The sequence below is a fragment of the Uloborus diversus genome, unplaced genomic scaffold, assembly GCF_026930045.1.
Source record: "Uloborus diversus isolate 005 unplaced genomic scaffold, Udiv.v.3.1 scaffold_1091, whole genome shotgun sequence".
In the NCBI taxonomy this organism is placed as follows: Eukaryota; Metazoa; Arthropoda; class Arachnida; order Araneae; family Uloboridae; genus Uloborus; species Uloborus diversus.
The window spans coordinates 40,380-64,963 of NW_026557756.1; the positions used below are offsets into that span (position 1 = coordinate 40,380).

At 32.5% G+C, this 24,584-nt stretch overlaps 1 long non-coding RNA gene across 1 annotated transcript; it reads left to right on the forward strand.

Moving 5' to 3' along the window:
• Positions 1-854: 854 nt before the first annotated feature.
• Positions 855-11,068, forward strand: LOC129232111 (uncharacterized). Its single transcript, XR_008581325.1, has 3 exons — positions 855-982; positions 3,359-3,488; positions 10,976-11,068. It is a non-coding gene; the product is annotated as an uncharacterized LOC129232111 (long non-coding RNA).
• The last annotated feature ends 13,516 nt before the right edge of the window (positions 11,069-24,584 follow it).

The window sequence follows — 24,584 nt, forward strand, 5'->3', positions numbered from 1 at the left end:
CTATAAGATACATTTTGCAGTGTTTCATTGTTAATTTTTCGTAATGCTACACATATGCAATCTTACTTCTTCTTCATCAGCACAACAGCCTGGTGCAGGCCAAGGCTTTCTCCGTCTGCTTCGGTAGGCATTAAAGTTCACTAGGCACTTTTTGATGGTTGCTACCATTTCCTTCAGAATGCCAAATATATTGGCGATAACCTATTTCGCCAAGTTCCAAGCAAAGCACGCCATGTCTCCTCACTGGGCATTTCTGCGCGGCAAAATGAAAGGTTGTCCGTTGGACCGTTGGCTTTGAAAACACGAAATATTTTTCAGGTATGTTAACAAATTTCTTTTTGCATGTCGAATCTTTATCCACTATTGAGTTTGCTGTAAGCAGCAGGTTTGCATTTTAATGTTGATGTGTAAAATATGATTAATTCACTCATTTATGCATTATTAGGTATTTTTATGCTGGAAAGGTACGTTAACAATTTATTTCACAGCCGTTCTTTCTCAAACTGTGTACCAGGGGCGTAGCTAAGGGGGGGGTTTTGGGGACAAACCCCCCCCCCCCCCGAAAAGTTAGTCTCAAAAAAAAAGAGAAAAAGAAGAGAGAAGAGAAAGAAAAAAAAAGAAGAAAAGGAAAAAATTCCAAGCGATTATACATATATATATATATATATATATATTAAATATACATATATATATATATATTTAATATATATATATATATATATATATATATATATATATATATATATATATATATATATATATATAAAAGAAGTAACCTCCCCCGAAAGTCGAGTCTAGCTACGCCACTGCTGTGTACGATATAAATTTCATGTTTTGCTAAAAAAACTGGTAATCATTTCATAGTCAATTTTACTCAGGATCTTTTTTCTGTCTTTTCAGATGGGGTTCTTTCCGTTTCCTGCTGGGAAAACCGTTAGATGCCATCGTGGATTGATGAATACCGTTGTACTTGAATAAACAGGTAAGAATTTCATTGTCAAATGTGCATTAATGCTTCCAGATCAGATTTTTTTTCGAGATTTATCTTCATCTTGAGCCAGAACCGTTAAATCATATAATGTGCCATGGCCTGGTGTTGTCTAACGTTTTGTACGATAAAACTTTTATTTATTAGCTATAAAACAAACAATAATTTTTTGGTACATTTACATTAGCGTTCCAGTTCTTTTTTTTCCCATACAAATTTATTTTGTTTTGTGCTCAAACCATTAAACATACAAAGCAACCTATTGCTCAATTTGTAAGTTCAGTGCTAAAAATTCAGTTAATGAAAAATGTATTAATACAATTTTACCAGAAATATATTAAATAAACCTGTGCAAAGTATGGTGTGGAAGTATAGTATTTCAAAAGAACATTGCCATTGGCAATCTTGTAACTTTATGTTAATGTATAAAATTTAAACTGTGATGATTCAAAAATCAATATTGATTGTGATATGGAAAGTGGATGAGCTTTATGTGTAAATTTTCTAAGCAACAGATTAAACATTAAATACTATGTCGGATATTCTTGTTCTGTACCTCCAAACTAAATTTAACTTACGGCACCTGGAAGTTAATACTTTTAAGATCTGATGTTTAATGTGTATAAGTACTTTATTTATGTGTAATTTCTAATTTATGCTTAGAATGTTTTCTAGTACATATTTTCAATTTGTTGTAAGTTGCAAGACTCAGTGTTTTATTGATCAAAGCCTTCAGAAAATGTATGCTGCTCTAAATACAATATCTTGGCGAATATAGAATACAGTAGACCCTCGTTTTGCGCTGGGGTTACGTTCGACAGGAATGCCGCTTAAATTGAGACCTAGTATTAGTGTTAAAATAGGGGTTAGGTTCCGTAGATTAAAAAAAAAAACTTCATTCTAGTGATGACTAATTGCATAAGTTTAATGTGTACTTATATCGACTTTTATGCACAACATGCATAACAAAACCATAAATTTCATGTTCTGTTTTTAAAGAGGAACTGGCTGTGGTAGTTGTTTTGGCAGTCATTAAAACAAATTTCTCTAATTCTTTGGAGCATTACCGCACCTATGATCACTCGCATCATTTCCATGATAAAATATTCCTTCACTAACAAGTTAGAAAGATCATTTCTATTGTCTAGGAATGGCTCAAAATTTTCAACATGAATGTTTTTGGTTGTGCGTCACCGACGTCGGTTTTGGCCTCTTTTGTCACTCCTAAAAGCTCTTCTTCCTGTGAGTTTAATGACTTCTGGAAAGAGCTCTGGAACCAATTGCATAAAATGTGGCCCATGCTCAATCATTAGCATGCCAATATGCAGATTGATTATGTGTCATCTGCAATCTTTAGGAGCTTGGATTTTGAAAGAGAGGGAACATTTTATCTGTTTGCATTGCCGCATCTGCGTAAAATAAAATAAAGTTGTCAAATCTTAAACTGTCTAAAAGGAGGGTCTATACTGTACAGTAAAACCCTTTCGAGCGGCCACCCCTCTTAACAGCCAAATTTCGCTTTAATTTTTTTAGCCCATAGACAATGTTAAAACAGTTCCCTTCAAGGTCCCCCCAACCCTTCTGAACAGCTGCCGAATGGGGTATCCACCCCATTTTTCAGAAAAATCAATTTCCTATTTCTAATCTACAGCCAAAACAAGTTACACCAAACATGACTAATCGACACATTGAAAGAATGCAAATGAACTGTAATGGTTAAAGAAAAATAGTGAATTAAGCTGAAAACAAAAATGGTTCTAAATGGTTATACTACCTGTAGAAAAAAAAATTGCAATTAATTGAGAGTTAAAAAATTGAAGATGATTGTAATTAAAAAAAAAAAAGATTTTATCACAAGTGCATCAATACAATTTTCAAAAGAATGGTCGTTAATTTTTTAGGAGTTCATTCTGACTCGTTCATTTTTAGGATTCGTTCTTTCAGAGTTTCCGCTACGGTCGCATTTTTTACACTAGCATAACGGCACATTCAATTGCGGAAATACAACAATGTATTTTCCCTTTTTTGCTGAAATAAAAAACTGATGTTATAAAAAGGGAAAAATGTATGATAGCTGCTGTACTTATTTCTTCAAACATGTCACACGTGGAATATGAATTTTATTTTCAACTGGAGATGAAACAGACTGAGGCATATGTATATAAATATATGATAATAATATTTCAGCATTTTCCCTTAGTTTTTGCGTTTATGCTAAAGAACCCAGTTTAAACCCTGGTTCTTTTAGACCCGTTCGTTCATGGACACATCCCTAATGTTTTAAAATATAAAATTAGTCAATTTTAGAATTAACTAAATTAGATAATAAGATTTCACTAGTTTTAAAATGTAATTATTTTCTTTTTCTAGGAACTCTTCCTACAGCTTCTTTGTCAGCAGCAGCAGCAGGTGAAACCAAATTATTAATCTGATGGTTCTAATATCAATTTGCCCTTCTGCCACAAAAGAAAAAAATACTCTTATTTGCTGTCATCTACAGGTAAGCATATGAATGATGATCTTGTGTATAAAATGCTCCAGTTCACTATTCTCTCAGGCATTTTTGCATTGAAATGATACATTGAGAAGGCATTTTTGTGCAGGAAAGGTTCATATGGTAAGGTACATACAGTCGGACACCAATTTAACGAAATGCTATTTAACATTTGCGATATTTTTTCTCCAGAATAAAATGAAGGCAAAAACCTCTGTTTGACGAATAATAAACCCCGAATTAACAAATGATTTTAACACCAAAAAAAAAAAAAAAATTCTTGTTAATTTCAGTTTGGAATTACTGGATTGTTTTCAAAATGATACATCCATCTTGTCCAAAAGTAGAAAAAGACTCTTTGGATTCAAATTTTTGACGGGCAAGGGGGTAACCGATGAATAGTGATTATGATGCAGAAAGAGAAAATGAAACTCCCATTAATACTTACTTTTTCTAATGCTTTACATGGCCTGAAAACGGTAAATTCATTATCTCCTGCAGCAGGCTACAAATGACACAATATTTTTTATCTCTCCATAGAGTTGAAAGGGAACTATTTCGAGTAAATTATCAAGGAAATTGTCAAACACCTATTACTCAGTTCCTTAAAATTTCAAATTATTTAGTGTGTAATAAGTCATGGAATGCTGAATAGAAAGTGTACACTTTCTAATTATGGCTGTTTTTATGCAGTTGCTTATTTCAGCTTTCAGATAAGATAAGTGAAAAAAATTTCACACCCTGATATTACGAATGACCCCAATTAAACATATAAAAGTTTCAGTACTTCAATTCTTTCAACGCCGCCTTACTTTTGGCAGATTAAGTCAAATTCGCTCTTTATACATGGCGTGTACATATATACACACATTAACTAACATAATAATACACACATTATGGATAATGCCGTTACAGTGAGCGCCGGGTAATTGAATCAGCCACTTTAATGAATCAATTCCTCAAAAATGAAACGAAATCCAGTTTTAACATTAAGAAATTGCTGAATATTTTAATCAAGCATATGAAGCTGACCATTTCCCACAAATCTTGATGCATTAGAACAGTCTTTTTTTCTTTGCCTTTGTTTAGTAAAATTAGTTTTTTTTTTCTTCTGTAAATAGTTAAAGGAAGGGGAGGCAGAGTGTTGTGCACTTTTTGTAATGATTTTCTCCTGATATGTCCAACAAAACCCGTGAGACGAGAGAGACATGGAGTCGACGGGTATAGAAAATCACCCACAAACAATTTTGCTAAATTGAATTAAAATTGTCTGAAACAAACAAGATTCATAAGCGGCCGTGGGTAAAAAAATTCATTTGCTCTCGCATCGGTGACTGATGTATGATATAGAATTGTATTGATAGTGTGCTTTTTTTTTTTTTTTTTTTTTGATAACATAACTGCTAGATCCTATACTTTTTCGAAATTCCTACATATTTTCTACCTAACTCCTATATATGTTGTATCAAACTCCTATAGGTTTTGCTATCAAAAACTCCTATATATTTTTTTCCTTTTAAATTCCTATATATTTTTTTTCCACTTACTATGAGTCCTGCAACTGTAAATTACTACACTTTTCGCTAAAAAAAATATTTCATTGCGATTCTGTGAAGGAAATTGACCATTGTGAGGGTAACCAAATGCTGGGGACAGATTTATAAAACATTGTGTTTTTAATCAAAATGAAATTTAAAAAAAAAATTTTTTTACTTAAATTAGTCAATACTTTGAAATAAAACCGAGAAAAAAGAAACTTATTTGTTTGCTAAGAAATATTTTTTACTAGCAACGTTTCTATAAGAATGACCTGTATATATATGTATATGAACCAGGGTTTGAAAATATCATGATATTTTCGAAAATATCCAATAATTTGATATATATCAGATATTTTGCTATATCTCCGATATTTTCAATCAGCGTAAACTAAAGTCTTCAAACTACTAAATACATCCTCAAATCACTCTTTGTTTTCTTATGTTATTATTGCAATATGTAGACTTAAAATTAAGGTTTCTTTCATTATTTATATCTAATATTCTATTTTATACTTTTATCTATTTTAATGAAGTTAATTTAGCATTAGATATTTTGCTAATTTTTCTTCTGTCAGCTACTTTTACACAGTTATATGATTCAAAAATTAAAAATAATTATTAGTCGGTGCACAATCATAGAACAATTTTTTTCCCGACCAACGGTTAATATTTAATTGGGCACTTTTAGTATGAATTAAATTTGTTATATTTCTAAAATTACATTACTTTTTTTTATATTAATGATGTATTAATACATCATGAAAATATAGTATATAACTTTTTGATTATTTTCAATAATAAATAAAGAATATTACTGTGACTAATATGATTTTTATATTGAAAATACTGCAGTTGAAAAAATAAATGTCCAAAATATCATAGAATAGATATCAGATATATCTCGGCGAAATCTGTTATGAACTGCCTACTAAATGGGCTTAACCACTTTTCAAACAAATAGTTTGTACGATATACAAACAGGGTGTCCATGCACCTAGAAAGTGGGAAAAATTCATGGATTTTGAATGTGCTTAAAAATGGTTTCAGCAAAAAATGCTCAAAAATCATGGAAACTGACAACTGGTTTTGGATTTTGAGTTCAAGAACATGCATCATCGTATTGTTACAGATTAGGTGCAAAATTTATGCATCTAACCTGTTCTTACGCTTTTACATGTCAGTACGAAATCCGGTTGCAGCTGTTTCTATAATACTCACTCGTTTTTCTTTACTGTGTGGTTCAACTGTTTGGACATTTATAATTATGTGTTTAGAATTAGTTTTAGCCTTCCATATATGTATAGTTGATGGCTTGTAGGTTTTTAATTTTACCGCTCTCATTCAACTCGAAAATTTTAAGTCATTTGCATCCATGTTGATTCAAGTAACTCATACAAATTATATACAATATACAATACAAATACAAATGTGACGACCAGCAACAGGCTCTGGGCCCAGCTAGGCTGGTCCTAGTCAATTAATTAGTCCCCAATGAAGATCAATGGCCCTCTTAAAGCTATCCACTCCCTTGCTCATTACCGCCTCTTCCGGTAAGCTATTCCAAGTGCCCACGACCCTGCTAAAGTAGTAGTTTTTCCTGATTTCCAAGTTAGCCTGAAATTAAAATAGCTTAAAACAATGACCCCTTGTCCTGCTTTCCCCGCAAAAATTTAATCCATTTACATCTTTCATTTTGATAAATTTAAATAACTGAATCATGTCCCCTCTGACTCTCCTTTGCTCCAGGCTATACATGTTAAGCCTATTAAGTCTGGTATCATAATTTAAATCTGAGAGTCCCCTTACTAATTTAGTTACCCTTCTTTGAACCCTTTCCAATACGAAAATATCTTTCTTCAGATAAGGCGACCAAAACTGAACAGCATCCCAGTAAGCAAAATATCTTGCCTCAGTATTGCATAAAGGTTGACATGCAAGAAAAATCATCTTGCATTAATACTGCCTCAATGTTGTTATGTTACTCCCTTTATGCTGTCAGCAGGCTGCCACAATATTGACTGACAAGGTGTATGCAGCATAATATCAGGAAAATATCAAGGTAGGCTGCTTTTGTAACATTGCATACGTATTGATATGACAGGATAATATCAAGATGTTGTCATGACAGCATAAAATCAAGGTCTAGGCAAGATGATCTTGCTTTTGTAATCTTGCATACGTATTGATATGACAGGATAATATCAAGATGTTGTCATGACAGCATGAAATCAAGGTCTAGGCAAGATGATCTTGCTTTTGTAATATTGCATACGTATTGATATGACAGGAAAATGTCAGGATACATTGACATGACAGTATGAAATCAGCATGTTTGCAAGGTGTTTTATCCATTTATTTATTTGTATTATTTTCACTTCAAACTCGAGAATTAAATTTCATTCTTTATTTATTTCTGTTATTCTTCAAGATAGTTTTCTAGCCTGCGAATATTTTCTTAAAGCTGACATCTGATCGGAAATTCATATAAAGATATTAATAGTACTCGCGATTTAATTTAAAAAATGAAAGTTTCTTCGTTTTGCGTAATACTTGACTTATTTTTTAAATTCATGCTTCTAATTGTATTATAAAGACATAAAATGCTTAGTTAGGAATAATTGCGGAAGTTTTTATAGCACTAAAGGTAGCAAAATAATAAATAAATAAATAAATACAATAAATAAGTACATTTTCAAATGGATGTCAGCATTGAAAATATCCCATGAACAAAACATATGAATTTATCTTAAAGAATAACATAAATACCATTGAATAAAATTAATCTTACGTGAGATTGAAGTGATAATACGAAATTCTGGGCTTCATGTCCTTTGTTTCAAAGTCTAGGGACGAAAAAAGTTATTTTCGCCATTTCTAACATTGATCGCACATCGACTGCGATATGACTTGTTTAGTACTATATTAATAAACAAATATAGTTATCAGTCATTCATAAGTTTTTCCTAAAAGAATACTATTCCAGACTAATAACTAAGCAACCAACTTAACGAAGCCTAAAAGAATGCAACGCCACGTGCAGCACCTCTGAACCGATTGAGGTCGAAGCAGGAAGAATGTGCCAGCAATGCGAGGGATGTTGGGTAGAAAGAACTGTGCGCATGCGCAAGTATCAACGAAGGTCCACCTGTTCTATTGTGTACTAATTACCTTGACGGCGACAGCATGAAATCAATATCATCTTGACGGCGACAACATGTATGCAATGTTGTTATTGTAAGGTAATATCAATATTGATATTTTAAGATGAATGCAATGTTGCATACGTGTTGTTATTGTAATATTGCTTTTTAATCTTTATGCAAACTTTATGCAGTATGAAACACATCAATATTGATGCCGTCAGTATAATATCAAGATCTGTCAAGGTTGATGCAAGAAATTTTGCTAGTAGGGATACTCCAAATGAGATCTTACTAAACTCCTATATAAAGGCAGAAGAACTTTCTTAGAATTGGTTTCCAGCAGTGTCTTAAGTTAATGAAGATTTTAGAAAATGAAAGTAGTCTAATGAATTGTTTAAGGACGTTTAGGACATCAATAAATACAGAAATCATGGAATTTTCAAGGGTAAAATTTTTAAAAAGTATGGAAATGTTGCAAAATTCACAAATTTGGAATTTTTTTCAATACAGTCTGATTTTGATGTGAGGTCACCCCCCAGGACTTAGTGAAACCGACCTTACAACTTGAATAACGTGATTATCATATAATGAATAAGCATGTATATGCATAAATTCTGTGCATATTTAATACATTCAAATATTTCAGTTAATTAGGTTATAGTAATTTAATCAATTTAAATACATTACAATTTTGGAATAATTTTTTTAAACGACTTCGAAAAAATTTCATTTAGAATAAAGCTGCATACAATTATGCCCAAGCAAACTACTGATGATTAACTAACCTTACTTAAAATATATCTAATATAGAACTATTGCAATTTTTCTTTAAGCGCATTGGTTTCTATATTTTCTGTAAATTTCCTTTAGCTCTCTTATGGCTAGTAAAAAAAAACTTCTCATGACATTACTCTTAAGTGCTTGTGTTACTGCTTCATTCTTATCACTTTCTACTGCACTTTGTGCTACGTTAGTAGGAGAAATGACTTCACTTTTTAAGGATTGTATATAGCGGAAAATTCTTTGGAAGTAAATCTATTAGGCATTGAAATCATTTAGAGAAAATCAGGCAAAGTGACCTTATAAGCGATTACTCTATTACAACCTTTTGACCACATATCCAATAACCAATAATACATTTCATAGAAGTCTTATTCAATGCTCTGGGACTTTAGAAAAGTGACCTTATATTGAGGTCTGACTGTATTTATAACCTATCTTAATACTTTGGCAGTAATATAATGTGTGGAAAGTTAATTAGGTACTTTAATTTAATATTTTATTAATTTTTTTATTATTTATTGTAAACGTATTTTTAATAATTTATAGATTATTGCTAGTCATACATTGTTTAGAAAACTACTAGCTTAAAAATAAAGTTTTAGATTCCTTGTTTGTTTATAAAATGAAATATTTATTTTTAAAAAAATCAAAAGAAATACATATGAGGCTTCAATTTTATTGCTGCATGTTTGAAGCTTCTTTTATTATGAAATTATTGCGTATCATATCGTATTTCTCAGAGAAAAAAATATAAATTTGTTTACATGTATAATAATTCTGTGCTTTATTGGAATCCAAGAAATATTTTCAAAACTTTTAGATTTAATGTACATCCTTGGTAGCAAAAAAAAACGAGTTAAAATTGTATAATTATTGATGTGTATCACTCATCATTGTTGCATAGATCAGGTGGTTGCAATTAAATTTTCACTAAACAGTAATTTAGATATTCTTGTGATTTTTTTTTTCTGAGAAAATTCCATGCTGTGAGTCATGGAAAGTTATGAGCAGAAGTCAGGGATAGTCTTGGATTTCAAAACTTGAAATGTAGCAGATACCATGTACAAAGCAAAACATATTAAAAGCGCAGCATTAATAATTGGGTGGAAAAAAAAGTTTTAAATTGCAATCATATTTTGAAAATAGGATTTTTTTTTAACTTCTAAAATTACGTACATATATATATATATATATATATATATATATATATATACATATATATATACAGTTGAACTTGGTTAATACGAAATGTCAAAAATCCACGAATTTATTCGTAACAGCCGTGAATGAGTAATACTGTAAAAACCTCCCTATGTATTTAGAAAATATTACTACTAAAACACATATTGTATTCTATTAGTACATTCAGGAAAAAATACTTATTTCTTTCAATGAATGTTTTTGGAAAATATTGAAAAAGGAATATGAACAGTTTTATCTCCGAGTAAATTAAAATGTCCACGGGTAAACAAATGTACGGTTACGGTCTTTATTTTCTATCCAAAATATTTAATATTTTCTTCCCAATACACAATGTTACTTCTACTACCTGACAAAATAATGAATAATTTCCAAAAAAGAAAATTACAGTATTCAACCACGAACATTTCAAGTAAAGAGGTCAGCAATTTTTGTTCTTCTTAGCCTAGACTTTCAATTTATTGTACGTATTCTACTTGAAATTTCTAATGTAATTAGATAGCAAGCCAAACTTGACAAACAAAATGTTCGTTTTAGCCGTGATTTTGTATGAAACATGATCATATTAAGAGAGATCTACTGTATGCATAGAAACATACATTTATGTATAGTGAAAAATATTAATTGTACAAACATTAAAAGTCTAAAAGCACTTAGAGCAGGAGTTCCCAAACTTTTTCATTTGCTCACCAACACCCTAACCTATCTGGATCAGTATGAACTTCCTGATCAATTCTGCTCCACCAATTCATCTCAAATCCTGATACCTATCCTTCTGCTAATGTATTATAGTTTAAATTAAAAATGCTCTTTTTTTTTTTCACAGAAAAGGAACCTTAAGTGAATTACGTGGCCTCCTATGGGAATGTGCAATATGAAGAGCTTCCAGCATTCATCCTTTCAACACCAGGAGTCCTTATCATTTTTGTCTCATTTATGTAAAATTGACAATAATATAATAATAATAAAGAATATTCTCTTGATGAAGTTGAGCTCTTTATTAGTATTACTTTAAACTACATTCTCACCACAGAATAGAGTCAGTCTCATAAAGTGTTAGATAAATATGTCGCCCTACATTTCAGAAAAAAAAAAATCTGCCAAAAGAAAAAAGTAATTATTTGGTATAAAATTTTTGTTTTTAATTAAATTCATGTTTAATGTTATTTCATTAAATAAAAAGTAGAACTAGGTTCTTTGAAAATAATATGTATATTCTTTTTTCATTTTCTTTTACAAAATGCTGCATTGTACACACTATAACAAAAAAAGTCGAAGCTCCAAAAAGGAATTATCAGAATGAAACGGAATTTTGTATACGCCAGGACAGCATTCGTGTGAGAAAGTGATTATAAAATGAAAGCAGAATAATCATTTATTACTAAAAAATCGCAAATGAATGAAGGTTTTAGTTCACTGTTGAGCCACTCTTAGCTTGAATATTGAAGCATAACAGTCTCCTATGATGTCCTACATTATTTGTACCACAACTGCTGTAAACGCCCCATTAATTCGATCTTTCTCGCAAGCTGTTCAACTTGCATGTAACAATTCAGAGGATTGAACAGGCGTTGGAAGTTGATAATATGGAAGACGTCCCTTGACACTCATGTTGTGTCAAAAAATGGAAGTGGTTTTCTCCGCTATGAGTATCATCACATGCATTGTTGAATGTCACAAACGTACCAAAGATGTCATAGTGTTGTGAATGAATATTGTGTTACCTTGTTTTGTATGTGACAGCATTACCTCTGTGGGTGCAGTGTTGAAAAGCAAAGGCACTATTAGGGTGATGAATGAGACTCCAAGCCTATCAATCTAACTTCTTTGGCCTTCAAAACCCTGGAGAAAGTAGTTGATAGGTACATCAGGGAGGGTGTTCTGAAAGCCAACCCTCTTTCTAAATGCCAACATGCTTATCAGCCTGGTAAGTGAGAGGGAGAGAGGGGGCATTCTCTCGAAAAATTTTCGATTTGTAGAAAACGCAGTTTTTGCGGAATCCTCCCCTGGTAAATTTTCAAAATTGAAATTCCATTCACGCAATCGTAGGAGATTTTCAATACTCTTAGAAGGGTAGGGGGTTTCGGAGATCTCCCGCGAAAAATTTTCTGAATTGAAGCCTTAACAATTAAACTTTTGAGGACCTTCGGTAATATTATAGGAGGAGGACAGGTTCGAGAGACCTCCCAGGGAGTTTTTTAAAATCAAAGTCTAAAGACGAAATTTATTCGACCGTGAATGATTAATTGAGAGGGCGTTTCTCAGGTGTTACGTTAGGAGCACTTTTATGGTTTTTCGAAAGTGCAGTCCTAAATACTCATGTGTAGGCCATCTTTAATGACGAAAAAGCAAGGGATGGGGTTTGAAAACGTTTTCTCGGATTTTTTTTTTTTTTTCAAATCCGAAGTTTTAACAACTCATTTCCAGGCTAACTTGAGGACGTAAAAAAAAGGATTTGGAGTTCTCAACTCTACCCTCAGATTGGCTACGTCCCTATCTTCCTTTTAAATTTTAATTATCGATAAACATTGTGCTAATATTTTCTTCCAACTTTCCTTTGCCAAACACGTTTATTTGCTTGGATTTCCCATAGTAAAATTCTCAATTTTCAGCCTAATATTTTTGTTTTCTTGAAATACAAGCGTCTGCGGTCCCAGAAAAAGAACTTTTAACATTTTGATCGGATGTGGTAATTTTCTGTGATACCTTAGGTCTTATTTATACCACTTCATTTTATTTTAAATGTGTCTCCTGCATCTGTTGATCAAGCTTTGATTTATTTACGATTTTTACGTTCAAACATTTAGAACTTCTGGCGTATTCATCAGTCATCACAATATTTTGAATCTCTCTTAGCATTAAACTGTTTTTTCCCCCTTCTCTCTGTTTCAAATATATTTCGGCGACCGATGCATTTTTCTCCACTTACAAACGACTTTCAGGACAACATTTTTCATCAAAAAAATTACATATGGAATGTTTCGGTGACCCCTTGAAGCCATCCTATTTATTTATCTATTTTTTTTTTAACTGAAGAACCATGAAGCAAGATTTTTTATAACCAGGTCGGGCCGAGACACAAGGCGTGCAAGTTTTGTCGCCGGTCCTCCCTCCCAATATGCTAATTTTACTTTATGCACAATCATTGGCGTCGTCAGCTGAAATTTATTGGGGGGGACCATTCTGACTATCATTTTCAAGTTGCATTAAGAAAAACTCGTGTATGTATATATATATATATATATATATATATATATATATATATATATATATATATATATATATATATATATATATATATATAATGGGTTTACATTTAATACAATATTTTAAACGGGTACATCTTGATTCACATAATTACACAATAAGAAAAAATTAAATACCAAGAAATACATTTTTTCTAGACTGCACATGGGATATGAATATCCGTGCTATTTTTTTGTGATCAATTTCGTTCAAGATGTTTTTGTGAATGTAGCATAAAGCAACATGATTCAACCGCTTTTGTGTCATAGTCGACCTTAGATACCATTTCAACTTTCTCAGCGCACTGAAGCTTCTTTCAACTTCACACGACGAAGGGCGGCACACCAAGAGTAGCCGCACCAAATTTTCAACATTTTGAAACAGTAGACAATTGAATCAACCGTTCTTAATGAATGAAATCAGAAAAAACTCCAAGTAGCATTGAATCTTGGCGCAATATTGTACTTGGTTGACTGAATGTTGGCGTACGGTTTACACCCAATATTGGCTGAAGCTCGTAGGGGATACATTTTAACAATATCGGCCAATATTGCTATTGCAATCTTGAGCCATTATTGCATGACGATCTAATGCCAATATTGGCATTACGTTGGCTAAATAGTGGCTCACAATATTGGCTGAAGCACGGAAGGGATACATTTTGACAATATCGGCCAATATTGCTATTGCAATCTTGAGCCATTATTGCATGCCGATCTAAGGCCAATATTGGCATTACGTTGGCTAAATAGTGGCTCACAATATTGGCTGAAGCACGGAGGGGATACATTTTGACAATATTGGCCAATATTGCAATCACGCTCTTGAGCCATTATTGCATGCCGATTTTAAGCCAATATTGGTTAAATAGTGGCTTCCATTATTGTTATTGTTATATATACTGCTGTCTACATAAAATGCGACATCAAGAAGGTGCAGTCAGAATGATACAAAATTTTACACTTGATGGCAACATTGATTACAAAATGAAAATAAAATGAACATTTATTACTGGAAAAATCCCAAATGAATGGAGGTTTAAGTACCCTGTTGAATCAACTCTAGCTTGAATGTACAACACTATACAGTCGAACATTGAGGTATACTAGTCTCATATGATGTAATAGGTCAATTCCTATCAGTTAATGTAAAGCACTACTAATTCAATCAAACTCATAGATTGTTCAATTTACCGCCAAGTCATTCCAGATATGCTCAATTTGTGACAAATCATGACATCACGCAGGTTAGAAAAGGTGATAATGTGGGAGAGGAACCCCCCCTCCCTGCTGTGTGTGACGGTGCATTGCCCTATTGAACACGAGTCTCAACACATGACAAAAATATACCATTAGGTTGTGACAGTGCAGCGAGTCAATGTTAGAGGTGATCCTGTCCCACACACAATATAGCACCCCTTAGCATCACTACAGCTGTTGATGTGGTGTGCTCCTAAAAAGCAGGCTTTATTAGGGTCGCATACACTTGGAGTAGGTTCGAGTTCAAATCGATTTGCTAGCAACCGAATGGTTCCTGATTGCTCTCACAGCGATGAATCCAGATCGAATTTCGCAAAAATAACATTTTTGTAAGGTTATGGAGAACACGTTGTGAACTACCAAATAATGCTTTTGCTTTTCAGCGGCATACCCCACCCACAGCTGGGATGCCTTTATGGGTTGCAATCATGTACAAAACATAGTCACTTCTAATATTGATCCACAGCAGTACGACAGGTCACCCTGCGGTCCCCATGACACCAAACTGCATTAATATCATTATTCAGTCACATGTGTTGGCACTCATGGCGGGGCTCCCAGGAAGACACTGCTTGATCACACACAGCAAGGGTGTGAGGGGACTTCTTTTTCCACTTTCTATGTCCAGTGCATCACCCTGCTTTGTCACAAATTGAGCATATCTGGGATCACTTGAGATGGTAAATTGCATAGGCTATGAGCTTGATGGAATTAGGTGCACATTTCTAGTACCTGTGTAGTAGGATATCCTACAAGACTGATATGCTTCAATGTTTGACTGTATTACCTCGTACATTCACGCAATAGGTAGCTCGACAGGAGACTTAAACCTCCATTCATTTGGGATTTTTCCAGTAATAAATGATCAATTTGTTCTCATTTTGTAATCACTTTCTGATAGTAAGGTTGCCATCACGTGTATAAAATTTCATTTCACTCTGACTACTATCCTTCTTGGTGTTGCATTTCGTGTGGCTAGCAGCGTAGGTAGCTGCTACAGTTTAACCAGGACTAAAATTGTTAGGATTCCAACAATTTCAATGAAAAGGAAGAAGGAATAAAAAGTTGCTTTCCTGGAAGCTTCGACCACGTAAACACTGAAGATGACTGCCGCAGATGAAGTTGAAACGTTTGTGGTAACAACACTCAGACCACAGCAGAACAGCCCAAAATCTCACAACATCATCAATTTAATTCATACTAAAAGTGCCTAGTTATTAAATGTTGGTCAGAAAAAAAGAGAATTTCTTATGACTGTGCACCAATTAATGTATATTTTATTTTTGAATCATATAACCGTAAAAGTAGCTAACAGAAGAAAAATGAAACAGTCAATGCTAACTCCATAAAAATTGATGAAAATGTAAAAAGAAATATAATAAAAAGAAAACTTAATTTTAATTCTACATATTGTAATAATAACATAAGAAAATGAAGAGTGATTTGAGGAAGCATTTACTATTTTAAAGACTTTAATTTGTGCTAATTGAAAATATCGGATATTTCCGAATTCTGCTAAAAACTTACTAACATTGCTAAATATTAGTTACAAAAGTTCCTGAGCAGAATTCAGATTAGAGTTAATTCTCCCTCGACGAACAAATAGAAAATTTGTACACATTTGGTTTCATTGCAATTCTACGGTTGCACAGAAAGTAAATGTAATTGAAGTACAGTGCAAAAGTTGCTCAAAATCTTTGCTTGATCGTTTTCATTGTCATTCAAATTAATAATAAACTTTTAAATTTGAAATAACTGATTAGTAAAGTTATTTTGCAATATTGAACAATTAATGGTAGGAATTTTTATTCCTATTTAAAAAAATTAAATATGAACATCATTTTTAAGTACCTTTTTCTTTGACCCGGATAGTTCAGAAATAGCAACTTAATTTTGCAAGAATTAACCCTTCAGTAAGATATTTGACCATGTTTATGTAAATAAAGTAAGTAGATCTTTAAAATTTCTTTATCAAATACTCCAGCATATGTCTAATATTTTCACATAAACAAAAAGTATTCAATAATGAACTAACAATTATTTTCAAAGAAAAATAATAAGATCTATTTCACAAAATTGGCATTCATTATAATAAATGTGGAAACAAACTACACTCAAACCTAGTTTTGTGTGGTGGATAGGGACCGCATAAAAAAATTCACTCAAAACTTCACTATTAGCTACAAAAAAATGCTTTCGTAACACAATCTCACTTGAAAATAACCCAAAACTAACAACTGTAGGAATTTCTTCTTTAAACAAATTCAAGACATTTTTCACTTCAGAGCTCCCCGTACCTACCACTTTTTGTGGCTTAACCAGTAGGGTGGAGCTTATTTTTAAACTATGAAAATATTAACCTCTTAACCTCTCATTTTGTTCCTTTGTATGAAAAAAAAATTTAGGCCAAATATTAGCACATTTAAAGATTATTTAGAGGTAGCTCAACTACTGTGAAATTTTTAACATTGCGGGATTTTTTTTTTCGAAAAGCAAAGATTGCTTACTTTTCCATTATTTTATAAATATATATATACCTTGGACTTATTTTAACTTCACATATAACTTACTAGATGGCACGACTAGGCAGATCACAAATACTTAAAAACCATGCTAGCTCTGATTTAGCCATTTTGTTTTAGGATGTAACCTCTTTAGCTGCACAAAACACATTTGGTTATTTTAGCACTTAGTTTGTTTTCAGTATTTTACTTTTGCTTCAGTTTTGAAAGCAAAATGACTGCAAAAGCCACAAGATCTCAAAGTGACTTGTATCTTCTTGGTGGGTCAGTTCCAGAATTAAAAGGTGGAAAATTGCCATCCTTGCGTATGGCTCTGGGACATTTTTTGCATCATCATCTTGAATTGAAGAAAACCGTAAGACAAGCTTCAACTCTGATCATCACAGAAATTGCCTAGTTTTGGCAAAAAGCTAGCATTCCTATGCGAGACAACCAAAATTGTCAAATGAAGCTTGAAAAGTTGTATAAAGAGTGACAGCTTTTGAAGAAAAATAAAGCTCTATGTTCATCAACACAGCAAGCTAAGGAATCAACTTTTCTCTCTAAACTAGAAGATCTTTTTGATGTTGCTCATGCTGATGTTTTAACCGGTAAAGCAGTCTTACAAGAAGACAAAGACATTTTAATAGCACAAAGGAAGAAAGGTAGGTGTGGATCAATGTTAGGAGTTGATAAAAAGCTTGATATAAAAGAGAAAAAAGCTCTTGAATGAGAAACAAAAGCAAATGCCCGAATACAGCAACAGAAAATTAAAGAATTAAAAGATTCTATAGTGGAACTTGAATCATCGACTGATACTGAAACTGATAGCCTCAACTTAAGCTCAACGGAAGAAGATAAGAAAATGGATATCACAGAACAAGCATCAAAAAGACAGAAAAGGAAGCGAGGGAGAAAAATTATAGTTACTCCCCAACTTGCTGCAGCTTTGGACAGAACAAAAATGTCAGACCGAAAGGCTTTCTATGTCATAGCAGAAACTGCGAAAGGCTTAGGATTCAATATCGATGAATTTTCTTTAAATAAGGACTCAATTCGCCGTCAAAGAAGGAAGGAAAGAGCTCAGAAATATGCAGACATAAAGGCTAAGTTTCAACCTAACGTCCCTCTAGTTATTCATTGGGACAGCAAATTAATTCCTGATTTAGTTGTAAAAGATAAAGTGGATCGCCTGCCTGTACTAGTAACTGGGAAAGGAATTCACCAGCTACTTGCAGTTACCAAGCTTCCTTCTGGGACAGGTGAGGCACAGGCTACAGCAGTATTTAAAGCTATTGAAAGCTGGGGAATATCAAACAACATACGTGCTATGTGTTTTGACACAACCAGTTCAAACATTGGCAGTAACTCGGGTGCATGTGTTCTTTTAGAACAAAAGCTTGAAAAGGAACTTTTGTCCCTAGCGTGCAGGCATCATGTGTTGGAACTGATTATAGGTTCAGTGTTTCAAGTGTGCATGGGAGCCACATCTTCTCCTGAAATTCCATCATTCAAACGTTTCAAGGAATTTTGGAGCTTCATTGACACCAACCAGTACGCAACTGGAATTTCAATTGATGTAGTTGATGAACTGATAAAGGATATAAAAGAAGATACAATTGCTTATGCAAAAAAATACATGAAAGAGTCACATAACCAACTAAGAGGTGATTATAAAGAATTAGTTGAACTTGTGCTCATTTTCCTTAGAAATGCCCCTGTTAGAGGTATTAAATTTATGTCCCCTGGAGCCATGCATCACGCCCGTTGGATGTCGAAATGTATTTATAGTCTCAAAATCTGGATGTTTAGATTGCAATTCAAGCTTACATCTAAAGAAGAGAAGGGATTAACAGCTGTATGCATTTTCATTGCACGTGTATACATGAAAGCATAGATATCAGCACCAGAAGCTGCAAGTGCTCCATATAATGACCTGTTACTAATGAAGTCTTTGATTGAATATTCGGCTATTCATACAAATATCTCGAAAGCAGCTGCAAATAAGTTTTCCAACCATTTATGGTATTTAACAGAGGAACTAGTTTCGTTGGCTTTTTTTGATAGTCATGTCAGTGCATCTACCAAGATAAAAATGGTCAGTGCTATGAAAAAAACCAGCTAAAAACAATTCTAAACAGAGGAAGATTGATCTTCAAACATCTGAGAACAAAAATTTAGGTGATTTGTGACAGCAAAGTCTATGTCACTGTTTCAGGCATTAGACCTGCCCGTAGATTATCTTTCTGTTGATCCAGCATCGTGGGAAACAAGAGATGACTACAAAGAAGCCAAAAAAATTATTCAAGCTTTAAATGTAGTGAATGATCATGCTGAACGTGGACTGGCTCTCATTCAGGAGTTCAGTTGACTGATAACATATGATGAAACGCAGTTGCAGTTTCTGCTGCAAGTCATCGAGGAACACCGCAGAATATACCCTGACAGCAGGAAAGTGAATTTATCTGGGACTGTTTCAAAACAATAACTTGTTTCCAGAACAATGCCAGGTGCATTTTATAACCCAGAAACCACCTTCTTTCATGTTTCAATTGATTTGCAAGTGCTATATAAATAAATGTGTAACTATCACTTTGTCGAAAATTTTTCTAGTTAACAAACTTCAAGTTCATTGAGCTACCTCTAAATATCAAAATTTTTCATTCAAACTTCATATTTAGTGGCTTTTCATCAAAAGGAACAAAATAAGAGGGTAAGACCTACAAAAATTAAAACTATTTTTTCAGTGCAAATAAGCTCCACCCTATTAACCAGTTAGATGGGACCCTGAAGACAGCTCTGCTTTTGCAACGACTTTGAATCTTGCCAACCATTTAAATCCGCTTTTAAAATATACATCAGAGAACGATTCATCACTTAAAATACTACCGAGCACTTGTTTTATAGACAAGTTAGTCAATTGAGTCACAATTTGATTGAAATTTTCATGTACCACAAAGAAAAAGGATCCCACAGAAACAGGTTTGAGTGTACTGCAAATAAAGTTGTTAAGTTTTTCTTTTTTAAAATGGATGTAATGTAGGTGACAATGAACAAAGAATAATCTGAAAATCATTTATTGTTGATGCAAATGTAGGTTGCACTTATTGCAATGAAATAATGGACAAGCAGTTAGCTGTCTAGTACATATGTTTGAAAACTAAAACACATAAAAAATACTTCCACTTACCATAATGAAAGGAAAATTTAAAAAGTTGAAAATGATTATTAAACCCTTTGCATTTTGGCTTAACTTTTGACATCACTTTTTAGCTCTGTATTGTCTTAGTTTTTATAAAAAATAAAAACATTTATTTTTATTTATAAACAAATAAATATTCCAAACATAATGCAAAAGAACTTATGGCTTACTTTACATGTTTTTCCCTCACCTTTAAATTTCCAAATTCTTCAACATTATTAAATTTTAATCTATTTGATATCACTTTTAATAGACGAAAGAGTATGAACACTTAACTTTTTTGTGCAAAAGAGATGATGTGGAACAATTTATAATTTGTTTTAAGGTTGAAAAGGAACATTCACTAGAACAGTTTGATACAGGCAACGGTATAAATAGATTTATTTTTAAAGCAAATGGACAATTCCACAGTGTTGGACCTAGAATTTGCACAACATTTATCAATAAAAGTTCAGATTTTCTAGATAAACAGAGCCATTTTTTTTTTATTTGCTCAATACTTATGCATGTAGAAACAATTAAAAAACCTACGAAATTTCTAGAAAAAAGTTCTAACTTGAAATATGAAAAACGTCATGGTGTTGAACATACATTCAAGAGATTCTTGACATGTCACGTCAAAAATAAGGGTTTGGCACAAAAAATTCAACACTGGTGTAAAATCATAGTTAATCAAAGCATCTTGGTTTTATTCGACTTTGGATACATTTCTTGTACTTTATCAGATAGAACTTCAATTACTTCCGTAACAATGGTTGACGCTAAATAGTTTACACTACCTTTACTGCCATTTAATCGTACATGCTCAGCTGAAAATAGACCATGGAACTTAATTCTCATTCCGTAATGAGTCAAAAGTCTTATGATCATCAAAACGCAAGTCAGTGATGATAAATGAACTTGGTAGCATAAAACTAGTCCGTAAAACCTTCTTTCAGATTTTGCATTCAGACTTCTAAAAGTTTACTTGGTTATTGTCAATAAAATTAGGTGTTATAGAGCATTGTGAAAAGGAATGCAGTTTTCCAGTAGAAATTTGAATTTTCACGTAAAGTTTTTCTTATGATACATTCTCACTTTTTCCCAGATTTTTTTTTTTAGAGTTCCTGCCACATCCACAATGTGTAGAATCATGAAAATAAAACTCCTGGAATCTTCATCATATATTGATCCAGTGTTTTCAAAGTCAAATATCGATCCAGAATTTACTCCAGTTTCAAATGTTAGTTCACAATTCTCAATGTTCGACACAATTTAGAATGTCACTGTTCGATTATGATTTCGAGTTTGGACAACACAATGTCGATCCAAAATTTTCACTGTTTCACATCGTTTCAGCAATTTCTTTAATGTTAGATATCTACCCAGAATTTTATTCAGCATTTAATATTTCTTCAAAAAATTTTTGCCTTATTTCATTACTTTTATTTTGGAAGACAAAGTTCATCACTGCAAAGGAAAGCTTTCTATTGAGTTGCTCCAATAACGCTTTTCTCTTTCTCTTTTTGAAATTTTAGAGTGGATTAGACATAGTTAAAAAATTCACTGATGAGAATGATAAAATATCATTTAAGAAATGAAGGCAACAATAAAATTTTAAGGAAAGTATCTCCGATATTCGGACAAAAGCATTTACCATGTGCAGCGGCCGAGACTCGGCTGCCGGCGCATATCGACCGATCCCAAGCGGTAATTCTGTAATCAACGCTATGGCTTGTTTTTTCTATGCTCGATAGATGGCGCCACTACTTTTTCATGAATTTTTTTTTTTTTTTGCTTTCTTTTCAAAAATGTATTACGATCAAAACGAAAATTTAACTTACAGAGTAAAAGAAATCAATGATGAAAATGCTGCAAATGTAAGTTTTAAAATTTTTTTTCTTAATTTAATTGCGGATAATCCCGGAAAAAAAATGTTATTAAAGGGACAGAACAGCCGATTTAAATTATTGGAATTTAAGAAAAAATGTGAAAATACATGTGCCTAAAGGTTTAACGTTGTAATTAATAATTTAATCAACGGTCTAATTGATACAACTATATCAATTAGATAACATTATATGCAGTATTCGGGGGGGGGGGGAGTACATATATATAGTGTGAAATGTAAGTCAGAACAGCTCTTTTACAAAAGTACTCCAATAGGCTTTCTAGTTTTTTATTTATTTATTTATTTTTGAAAAACACAAAGACACACATATATAATATATGCCAATGATTTTTTTTTGGTGGGGGGGGGGTGTGATCGCTTAATTTTTTTTCGGGGGGGGGGGGGACACATTCACCCTTAGTTTTATTTACCCATGTTTTGTAGCATTTTTTAAAATTAATTTTCTGTTTAGTTTGTTCTTTAACTTTTGTTGTTTTTTCCACCAGTACTTACATGTTCTTTACTTAATTGCTATGTTGGGCCTTTTTTGGTTAAAGATTTTTTAGATTGTATTTGTGTTTCAATAAAAATTGAATTAATTTCTCTTTTGAATGGCTTATACAGATTTAACTTAAATATGCTTGTTAATTTTATACACAGAACTGGTTACATCAACCGATTCCGATCCGCCAATATCAACTAATTCCGATCCGCCGGTCGAAATGCGATCCGAAAACTGCTGGAAACGACAGTCCGTTTTGGAAAATTATAGGCAATTTTTTACTTGAACTTTTTGATCGCCAGAAAAAAAGTCTTTGTTCAGTAGAAATTTTTTTCTAAATAATCGGGACTGAACCCCATTCGGATAATTAGAACCAGAAAATGTTCTATTGAAAAAAATAATTGAGTGTATGTGATGTTACTTAGTTGTAAAATATTTTATTGAAAATGAAATAATAAAATAAAATTGCAAAATTAAGGAATAATTATTTGAAAATGGGACTGACATTACACCAAAAAAATTATAATTTAAAAATGAATAAATAGAAAAATGAAATAAAAATAAATTATAAAAAAAAATAGTAAACAAATTTTCAGAACTTATAAAAATTCTCCCCGAAACTCAAAAAATCCCCCCTGGAATCTGAAGTAACGGGGGACATTCCCCTTCTAGAAATTGAACCTTATTTCAAACCCTGTTATATATACATTTAATAGAAAGTAACTTGCCTTTGTATTGTGATTGTCAATTTAGCAGTGCATCCCGTATGCTTTGAAGGACCATCCCCAGAAACTATTCTGTCTGTCATGCACACAGCGATAGCTGATTTTGTATTTATTAAATCCCCCTGATTTCGGATATGTTGTTGCAACACGCCAAGTACTTTTTGTATCTTCACTGTGTTGCTGTAACCAGTTCCGTGTATAAAATTAACAAGCATATTTAAGGTTAAATCTGTATAAGCCAATCAAAAGAGAAGTTAATTCAATTTTTATTAAAACACAAATACAATCTAAAAAATCTTTAACCAAAAAAGGCCCAACATATCAATTAAGTTAAGAACATGTAAGTACTGGTGGAAAAAACAACAAAACTTAAAGAACAAACTAAACAGAAAATTAATTTTAAAAAATGCTACAAAATATGGGTAAATAAAACTAAGGGTGAATGTGTCCCCCCCCCCCAAAAGGAAGCGAACACCCCCCCCCCCCGCCACCACCAAAAAAAAATCATTGGCATACATGTAAATATATATGTGTGTCTTTGTGTTTTTCAAATAATAATAATAATAATAATAATAATAAATAAAAAACTAGAAAGCCTATTGGAGTACTTTTGTAAAAGAGCTGTTCTGACTTACATTTCACACTATATACATGTACTCCCCCCCCCCCCCCCCCCGAATACTGCATATAATGTTATCTAATTGATATAGTTGTATCAATTAGACCGTTGATTAAATTATTAATTACAACGTTAAACCTTTAGGCACATGAATTTCCACATTTTTTTTAAATTCCAATAATTTAAATCGGCTGTTCTGTCCCTTTAAGAATATCTTTTTTTTTCGGGAATATCCGCAATTAAATTAAGAAAAAAAATTTTTTAAACTTACATTTGCAGCATTTTCATCAGTGATTTCTTTTACTCTGTAAGTTAAATTTCCGTTTTGATCGTTTGTAATATTAATATTTGAATAAGTAAAGCCGGATGATAAGCTATCCATGGTTAAAACTTCAAAAGGTACAAGACATTTTTAAAAATAAAGCAAAAAAAAAATATCATGAAAAAGTAGTGGCGCCATCTATTGAGCATGGATGAAATCAAGCCATAGCGTGGATTACAGAATAACCGC